Source organism: Tripterygium wilfordii, chromosome 11 (genome assembly GCF_013401445.1).
Source record: "Tripterygium wilfordii isolate XIE 37 chromosome 11, ASM1340144v1, whole genome shotgun sequence".
Taxonomy (NCBI): Eukaryota; Viridiplantae; Streptophyta; class Magnoliopsida; order Celastrales; family Celastraceae; genus Tripterygium; species Tripterygium wilfordii.
Genome location: NC_052242.1, coordinates 2,792,576 through 2,803,654, shown reverse-complemented (window position 1 = coordinate 2,803,654; position 11,079 = coordinate 2,792,576).

The window sequence follows — 11,079 nt, the reverse complement described above, 5'->3', positions numbered from 1 at the left end:
ACACTTGTTATTACGGATTTAAGCCTAACTCATTGAGCAAACTCAATCATTATGGGTTAAACCCTAACTCAGTATGCTCAATTAAAGGGTCTTATTGTAAGTGTGGGTAGTTCTCGATTTTTTTTTAAAAAAAAATGTTGTGTTAATTTATAAATACAGGTTGTGGTGTCACCCACATTTAAATTAAATGTTGAATGACTTAATTATATGTAATGAGACGTGTAAGTAGCTACAAAACGAACATGGAATGTTGTTCACAAATGGAAACATAAATCTTTGAATTTCAGCATTAATTAAATTATGGGTATTGATAACACATACCTTAAGAACACTTGTTAATAATTGACTACAACATATCAAAATATGTCATATACGATGAACACTCCATCATCGTATTTTTTAATTTTACAATTCATATCTTTTCATCTTTATCTAATACATCATCGACACTCGTTATCATTCCCCTTAAACTATTACATGATACGATCGCCTGGTCTAATGTTATGTGGACCTATATATACATGATGTTCTTCGTGGCCTCAAATTCTTAAATGTGGTGCGGTCATATGTCGGGAAAAGGCTATAATCATACCCGACACAAGACTTGTCCTCGAGGAGACAACCCCCTTCCCCATGCTATCTCAGATTTTTTTCCCCCCTCTTTCTTTTCAATGATGTATAGTTGGTGTGCCTAATTAATGGACATTATTGTCCATAATACTACGTCCATTATGAGATAGGGTGGCTCCGCTAGACATAATGGGCTTTGCCTTTGTACTAGATTAAATGTAGATACAACTATATATTTTACATATGCTTAATGGAGACACCATAAACAAAAAAAAAAAAACTGTAATTTTCATTAATTACCTTTAACTTAGATAGAACAACAAAAGAAACAAACCAACGTAATGAATAACATTGGAATCTATTAGAAAATGAGAGAAACATCTATAGGGGTTTGATATATTTCATCAAATAGAAGATAATGACCATTAGGGTTGACTATAACCCTATGACATAAAATGTAAAATTATGAAAATATCCCTAAAAAAGGTAGAAAACGGCCTATTGGAGACCATAAATAATGGAATTTCGTGAAACATGACGAGGCCAGTGCCAAAGACAACTGGTTCGGTTCATAACTTCGTTTCTCTTCAACCAATCAAATAATTTTTACTAACCGGTACTTTTGATTAATAGCTCCAACTTTCAACCATTCCTATATCAAACTTTCAATTCAAGCATGGGTGTGCAATAAAAATATTGGCAAGCTAGCATATGTGCACCTACTCTCCCTTTGCTTTTTGCGTTTTGTGTTGGTCAAAATGACCAGTTTTTTACTTATTAATGCAGACTGTTTTACTATATAATATTAATTTAGTAAATAATAATGTACATGGACAGCATCTTTGCGCTAATTGCGCATGGCACGTAGACGAATATTGATGGACATCGTATCGTATGTATGTCAACTTGTAGATTTCCTATAACTAATGATGCCACACCCTCTACGTGATACACACTTCGTTGTTGACAATTACCATGTTTTTCTTGTTTTTTTATTTCTCTAAAAAAAATAATAGTATTTATTTCCAAGTTAATTTTATAATAGTCTAAAGTCATGTATTCTCTTTAATAGTGACTGATATAGGAAGTAGTAGTTATTTTCAAAACAAAAACTAATAGTTAAAGGACAAATATTCAAAACTCATGATACACCCTTTGTCGTTACTCTTTTTTTCCCCAATTAATCGAATATTATATTAATTTAGAAATTGGAGTTACCCTTTGTCGTTACTCTTTTTTTCCCCAATTAATCGAATATTATATTAATTTAGAAATTGGAGTTAGATAAACCGACACATGAAAAGGTGATGACCATCAAGACAACAAATAAATTAGAAAAGAAAAGGTGGCGTGTTCAATTATCTTGTTTTGACTTAATTTATTATGTCGTTAAACAATAAATTTTTATAAATCTGATGACATGAGTTTAAGTCAATATCAAACATTTAAAGGACAAACTTATATAATATTGTCGTTAACAAAAACGTAGTATGTCGACCCTTCAATGACCTAAACTGGCCAGATTGGAATTTTGAAAATGAGAAAGCGGGGCTAATATTGGTGTTATAAGAGAGGTCTCTATCATTGCCAACATGAGGTTCCATAGAAGGAGACACTTGCCCAACTATTTTCTTGGGTTTACTTATCTATTGCTTAATCAAACTACACATAATGTAAATTTCAAACTACATGAGAAAGGTCACAAAGGGCAACATAATTATAATGTCTCAACTACAAAAAGGTTATACATATTATTATTATTTTCTTTGGAAAATGTACAAGTACCCATCTTATAGGCTTTATACACACATACATGCACCTTTTAGAAAGCTTTCATAATTACAAGTGATTATATTAATTTTTCTTTTTATCCTTTTTGTATTCGTAAGTACAAGTAATTATCATTATAAGAAAGCTTTGTTCTTGGTTAACTCATTGTCCCAATGAATAGACAAATATATGTTTTCTTTTTGGGTTAAAGATGTATAACAGTGTGTTCATGTACTGGGCTTTAGACCTACAATGTAGGTCTCAACTGATTCATAGGATTGTTGGATCTTCAATATGACTCGATATTTATCAATCATCTTCAGTCTTGACAAAAAATGAGTAGTTTAAATGGGACCTACATTTCGATTAAAGTTTTCAATCTTTTTCACAATCACTAGACTTTAATCATGAAAGTATCTCTCATTTAATGTTTTATATTGTTATTTGGTTAACTCGATTTTTTATTTTATTTTTTGCATTTTATAGGAATTAGGAAGTATCCGAGGACCAACTTTAATCAAAATCATTCAATTAAAGTATATCTTTTTTGCTCGGGAAAAAGAAAGAAATTCATGTGTTTTTGATTATTTTTTAGGATTGTGCACCGTATAGCATAACACATAGATTTCAATTAAATAGTGGATCTGATGTCTAATTGAGCCCAATCTAAGTCCATATTCGGCCCACAATGATTGAAAACATACTAGTAAAGAACAGACCCAAACCAATAATGGAAGAAGACGAAGGGCAACGCCGCAACAGCTTAGCAAGCCCAATCAATGACGGGGTCTTCCTACATTTGGGCCTTAAGACAACCACAAACTCTTTGCATTCACCTTTTTGATCAGAAGCCCAAGCCCGGAATTTAATTTGTTTCCGCAGCCCAAACGTGTCCACGTGTCATTGGACGAAATAATGCAAGTCTTTTGTTTGGTGAATTGGGTTGGGTTAAAGGCCTAGCAGTGGCAAAAAACAATCGGTTTCGGATCAGATAACATCACGTGTTTATAAAATATTTGTATGTTCGGATTGGATTTCAATCGTACTTAATTGACCAAACACGAATAAGTAAATTGAACAATAATCTAATCCGAGTTATAGTCCGAACAAGTAAACCAGACAATAGAATACTATTGTTGAGATTTTATACTTTTCGTATAAACTTTCTTCATCTCATTTATATATATACGAAATAGTGAAAATAGGGCAATACTATGGCAGTAGGCACTGTGAAAGTGTGAATACAAAAGCTATAATTCTCTCTCTAGACTTAATATCAGATGATCTGATTGCTGATGACCTCCATATCTCCCACCCATTCCTCCAATCCAATCCGAAGCTTCTCTACAATCATTATGTCCTTTCTCGTCTCAACTCAAAACTCAAATTACGTGCAAGCAAAATATTCATTATTATATGCATGCCTAATGTTTTTTTTTTTATATAAGCATGCATGCCTAATTTCTAATATATCTAATTAAATTTTGAAGGAGAAACTGTTTTTGGCTATAATTGTAACTACAATTTTTCCTCCAAATTTTTTTAAATTATAAATAAAAATGTGTTTTTGAATATTTTGGTATTTATAATATTGGAATATAGTAGATTTTAAAAAGAAATTCAAAATCCTAAACCCTAAATACGGAGTAATTCTTAAACTCTAATATGTTATTTTTAAGCAAATAAAATAATAATTTAACATGATTTTAGGGGAGAATTGAAATTAAAATTGGAGCCCTCCCGACTGGTATTTGTTCGCGAATGCAAGTTTTTTTTTGGTTTTAATGAGAAGGTATATTCAATAAGGTTTGTCTCTTTTTGGGTTTTGGATTGGGACACACAAGGTATATTCATGCTATAACTCCACTTTCTTCTTTTCCTTGGTGTAGTATGTCTTTATATGCAAATGCAAAAAAAATAGAGAAAAGACAGTTGATGCATTTGGCAAGAAAGCATGAGCACCTAGAATGGCCAAAATGGAAACCCAATTGTACTATTAACTTGTTTGGTTTGTTATGGCACTTCAAATTGTCAGAATAAGCATGGGTTTCTATTTCAGCTAAAAACAAGTCACCAAGTGAAAACCCAATGGGTTTAACCCATTAGTGGGCATAGTCAAACCTGCCAAATACACTTTAGCTCTATCTTGCATGATTATAGCATAAAAGCTATATATGAATGGTGGAGTTCAGAGAAAGACAGAGAGAAGATTATGTGCAACAAGTGTTTGTGCTCTCTCTCGACTTGGAAAAGTTTTCATTTTAATGAATATGAAGGAAAACATGGACCATGGAAGAAAAAAGCTAGCAGAAACTGTGAAGGGGAATTTAAAGGGATATTTGTCATTTTTGACAATGAGGTTGAAAGCCTAGTATGAACGAAGGTTACCTATATTTATGAAAAAATGTCTCTTCCATATATGTTATTTACAATTAGTAGGCTTTTATTGCTTTTGATTTCTATTCCTATGTAAAATTTCTTGCATGAGCGTCTCTCTCATACTCTCCACATTTCCCATACATCTCAATCAACTTAGATTAGAGGAATGATTGAGATTAGAAAAAAGAGAGAGTAAGGATTGCTTCTTTTAAAAGAGAAGCATACCACAATCTAAATTAAATTTCAACAAATTATATTTGGCAAGTATTAAAGAGAAGATGAAGTCAAATATATGCAAATAAAGAGTTACCTGAACCAAAAATCGCATTACCAATTATTATCCATAATGTGGTAGTCTTTGACACCAAAAAATGGTATGGGACCCTATTAATTTGGAGCAAAAAATGGTTCTTCTTTTTAATCCTTTGAAATATAGGTCCGTTTGTACACAACATTGAAAACAACACAAACAAATATTTATGGGATCTATTCATGACCAATAGGATCAAGTAATATTGAATTCTCTTTTAAATAGATCATGAAAAGAGAAGGAAGACTAAACCCTAAACCCTAAGCACTAAGACTATAATACCAATAGAGATCTATCGTTGAATTCACCGGACACATATAATGATAACATACACTACTATATGCTATACACTCACCCTATAGTGCAATTTGCAAGTGAAATATATTGTGGATCTTTGAAAGGATACGTTAATGATGATTGCTTTGCTCAAGTTCCAAAGCCAACATAAACACAAAAAATCTCCCGTTGGTATTTTTAGCCCAAGAAAGTGGTTGTTGCATGATCGTGGAACCTGCAGATCATACAACCCTGCGAGTAAGCTATCCGTGTCACTCTCCGTCTCTCCGTCTTTCTTTCTCTATCATTCACGCCGCCAAAATGTAAGGATTTTGTCTGCATGTCATTTAATGCAATCATCATTACACACGATTTCATACGTAAAAATAAACCCTTCAGTCTATACCTACTAGTCTGTTCAATAACCTCCACCACCATTGCTGCACAGTAGTCACCAGCTCCACCAAAAACTCATCCCCTATACTGTTTGTGCCAGTTTCTCCTTCCATATATTTTGGAAATTCGAAACCATCAACTCTTCGTCGAATTCCTCGATCTCCAAAACCGAAAATGAACCCTAACTCCTCAAAACCCCTAAATCCATATGCTCCACCATTCCTCTCCAGAGCTGCACTAGTACCGGCGGTTCGGGAAAAGGCGGCGATGGAGTGTTCTCGAACCAGCTTGGTTTGTGAGAAGAAGAAATTTCGGACAAGTGCAAGGAAATTTATTTCTAGAAGAAAGTATGTGAACGGTCGACGAGTTTTGCATCAGAAGATTTGGTGCCCCAAGAAAAACGCCGATGTTGTTCCTCCTCCGTCGTCTTCTTCCTCTGTACCTGAACCACAAATGTTTAACGGAACGACTTCTAGTGTCATGATCAAGAACATACCGAATCAGTTCGAGTAGGTCCCTCGTCATCTTCCTCCTTTCTGATCTCTTAAAAGATTCTGTTTTTAGAAATTGTTGTTTGATTATTGGCCATTAATGAAGCACTGGGGTTTTTTTGGTCTGATATATATAATTCATCAGGAGTGACACACTAGTCGATATTCTAGACAAACACTGCCGTGAAGAGAACACGAAGACTTCTTCGGATGCAGATAAGCCCAATTTCATTCGGTCCGAGTATGACTTTCTGTATCTGCCGATGGATTTCAGGTGTCTCAGCCTTCCATTGTTTCTTCTCCAATACACAATCGTTATTTCGTCTCCCTTCTTTCTTTATTGATAAACTTTTGTCTTCTTTCTTTATCAACAATTTTGTGCAAATTTTCAGACGCGGAGCGAACAAGGGATATGCGTTTGTCAACTTCACCACTGCAGTAGCGGCGTCTAGGTTTGCGAAGGCCTTTGAGGAGTACCATTGGCGGGTGTCTGTGAGCAGGAAAATTTGTCAAGTTACCATCGCCAAAATCCAGGTCCTCTCTAGTTTTTTGCACTTGGATGCAATGAACAATTTGTCTTCTTTCGATGATTGGTCTCATATGCAAGTGAAATACTGTTGAATTTACAGGGTAAAGACGCTCTCCAGAACCACTTCAAGAATTCTGCATTTCCGTGTCGTAGGGACAGTTACCTTCCAGTGGTTTTCTCTCCGCCGCGTGATGGTTTCGTTCGCACCCAAGCCACTCGCGTTGGCAGGCGCGTGTAGCTTTCTAGGGTTCGGAACTAGCTAGACTTTGAGCTTCCATGACCGGTGCACGGTACAGTTGGTTCATCATCCTACGTGGCGGTATGTTGTATGTGTTTCCTTTCAGTTGACTATTCCTAGGTTTGGATGCCTTTGTTTTCATTGTCTCCCTAAGATTTCTGCAAAAATCTGGGGTGAACTGGAAACATTGGAACGGTAGTTTGTGTTGTGTTGTATACACATACCCTGATCCGGTGTATGCTAGCTTTGTTGTGTCTTGCTATCTACTGTTAGTTTCTGTCCATGAACATGTATTTCCTTGCTACTCTAGTAAATGCAGCTTCTTTCTTTAGAATGAACAAAATTAGGTAATCTCAATTTTGCTACGAGATTGGGGATGTGTACAACTTTTTTATCCCCGACTTTGCCTGCTGCAGACTGTAGTGTCTTGTGCGCGAGAGTTGTTTACTTACGAAAATGTGGTCTAGTGGTAGAGTTGGTCACATGATCAATTTCTGAGAACAATCTCTCTACATATTATGTGGTGGTAACGATAAGATTTTCATACAATTAGATTTACATATATCATGTTTGTCCTCGACCCTACCCAACGGAAGTTGTTTACTTTTTCTTAATTGGGGATGATTCGGTTGGTGTTCAGACCATTCAATTTCATTTTCCTGTGCAAATCTTGTATGTCTTAAAACCTCTTGTTGGTTCAAGAAATGCTAAACTCAGTTTGCTTGCTTATAAACTTGTTGAAGAATGCAGTTCTGTCATTTGGTGATGTTATTGCATATATACTAAAACAACAGTTATTCAATTCTGAGATTGTTTACTGATCTGATATGTATTATCTATGTTGCTTCTCTTTGTAATTATTGGCAGTGTTAATGATAATTGGTTGATTTCTTTTCTTGTGTATATTTATGATTTTTTGCCTACCAAACATGGCTTCCATTCATATTGAGTGTGTTCTGCATGGATGTTTGAATAATTGTTATAAATTGGTAGTATGCTCAATTGTGTGAGATTGTTGGGTGTAGATCATACGTAACATAATTGCCAGTGCAAGTGTACATAATCGCATGAATTCCTAGAAGATAGGAGACTCTATTTCAAGGGAGGAAACTGCCAGTTATTTGTTAGATTGCAGCTACTCGGTTAAGTTAAGAATTTGGACGGGGTGAGCCCACGTTACGTAGGCCTAACACTACTAAATTCTTTCTGGTTAAAGAATCTCTTTCTAGTTGCTCTGGAACAATTAGGAGATTCTTTAGAAAAAAATACGGGGTTATGTTTCTGATGGCAACATGCTATGGGGTGGTAGTCCCACTTATGGGGTCAAATCAATATGTTCTAAGAAGAAATATTTGAATATCAATCTCATCGATCTCATAAGTATCATACCAAATCCCATCAATCGAATCACTTTTTCGAGAAAATACGAGACATACAAGTAAAGAGATCTATTAATTGATAAGAAAAAGAAAAAACGTGAACGGTGATTGGATTGATGATAAAATTGAATACTTGGTCGCGAATAGCGATGAGTTTACTTGGTGTTGGAGGAAAACTCATTTAACCCAAAAGTTTAAGCCAATGAGTTGGACCACCTCATGCCTTATAAATCACACATCTCCTTTCTATTTTTTTAATGTGGGATTTTGTGTGACTTCCAACACTCCCCCTCACACACAAGTCCCTTAAATCCCATTCCACTTGTAACATCGAATCAATGATTAGAGTTACTTATCCACTTGTCATGTTACTTGTTACATCGAATCCATGCTTAGAGTTACTTATCCACTTGTCACGTCTTTGCGTGTTCAGACGTGGTGATTCACATGTCATCGTCTTATAGAATCCATGCTTAGAGGTATTTATCCACTTGTCACGTCTTTGCGTGCTCAGACGTGGTGATACACATGTCATCGTCTTATCGAATCCATGTTCAGAGGTACTTATTTTATTTTAACGACTAGTCAACCGGCAGGCTCCAGCCGGGCCCTTGGACCGCTACCCCCAACCCATCACCCCCTCCCAAGGCAGGCAGGTTGTTGGTGGGAATCAAACACACGACCCTCCCACCCTTTAACATAGTGCCCATGGCAACCTATGTCACCAACTAAGCCCTTAAACACATACCCCCAACCGGGCTTCGATAGAATGTTTTAAGAATTTAGATTGGGGGGTGAGCTGTCACATGGGTTTAACACATGTGGGCTTACTTGACAATGGAGGAAAACCCATATAACTGCAAATGAGTTGGGTCTCCCCATGCCTCTTATAAACCACATAATTTCTTTCTATTTTCTAATGTGGGACTTTGTGTGGGTTCCAAATATTACACAAGACCTAGTGATGTTGCGTGAAACCTTTTTGTTCGCTGTTTATCGCGGTTCTCATGATCTTGGTTAAGTGAAAGGGTTGTATCATCGCACATTGGTTTTAGATTACTTCCAAATGGCTTCTTTTTTACTTTTAACCCCTCTTCATTCCTTATGATTTGTATATGCAAGTTTGTACGCCGGCACCTATGTATTGGAATACTTAGAAAGTGAGATAATGAAATTAACAAACTAATCTTTCCAAGTTGCTTCCTTAAGTGAGAAATGTAAGGAAATGTAATCATGTATGTGTATATATTTGCCTAATCTGCCATGGGTTTAGACTTTAGATTACTTAAATGTATTGAATTGGTGATTCAGTAAATCCAGTGTTTAGTTCTTTGCTTTTTCATGACTCGATTGATTCGAGAGTTTTGATGTGATGTGATGAGATCTTGCTCTCTTATTAGTCTTTGTGGTCGAGATTTTGGATGATTACAATTCAGTGATATTAGGACACTAATGGTATGTCTGCGTGTAACGTTTACTTTTGCTCTGCAAGCTTTATGAATACACTTTTTGCTGCACTAGCTGAAGATTTTGCAGTTGAAACACTTCATGAATCTCATTTCAGATGGTTTACTATTTTTGCTTCAATGAGATTTTGCCTTAAAAGATGTCTTTTCATGAGACACTCATGGTTTTTTTGATTCTAATTCATTCACTTTCTCATTAGTGATGTATGGCTTGATCATTAGGCTGGGCTAGTCGGAGTCGGGCTCTTGATGTGATCCAAAATTATTTTTAAGCGAGGCCCAGCCTCTCCTGTGATCGTCTTTTGGATGATTTTGGTGCACGGGCTAATATATTTGCTTATACTTGTCAGATGAAAGAAAGGCTTCTTAATTGATAGGTCAATTTTTGTACTTCGAAGGAAAATTTTTAGTATAACGTTCAATATATATATATATATATATAGACATAAATATATCTATGTACGTTTTGCTTAGTTAAAGAGTTTTATATACATACATAAATATATGTATGAATCTAATGCCTGCCTTCCCAATCCACTCGTTCAGCGCTGATGAAAATGTGGAACTCAGTGACAAGTATAATGCACTGAACAATTGTGCCACATGGCACACAAAGACTCGAAATTCTGTGTACCATGCAATAACAGTTGGAGCAACAAAAGCAACACAACCTCGGAAGGTTTTCATTATGTATGTTCATTATGTTTTACATAATTTATTGGTTAAGCCTAGAAATGCCCGGTTTACCTAAGTTCTGCTTGTCCATAGAGTCCTGCAGTCATAAGAAACAGACAAGTGAGCATAGAGGAAGACCAAGAACTTCATAATAATAGTTTGGCTGACAACAGGAAAGGGGGATTAATTCACTCCAGAGAACATGACATCTACAACCAAAGACGTATAATGCTAAAGACTTTTTAAACAAATATTGTGCACAAAATTTTCACAATGAACGGAGCGACAGGCAAGATGTACTCTCTCGCTGAACTATTATCGACGAGGTCACAATTCACAAATTGAGAATCTAATCATATTTGCCTGCATTGCTCAAGAAGGATAATCATGTTGGTCCACGAAGAGTGCTCTTAAATCTTAATAATTTCCATCGAATAGACCAACATTGCTTAAACGCAACTTTCCTACAAGATTGTCATTTAAGCAAATGAAATTCCTATGAGGCACTTCAACATACATGCATTCCTTAATCCATGACTGTAATGACTTCCAAATTCATTGCTACAAACAAATTCAGAAAGATAGAACAGTTATAATATC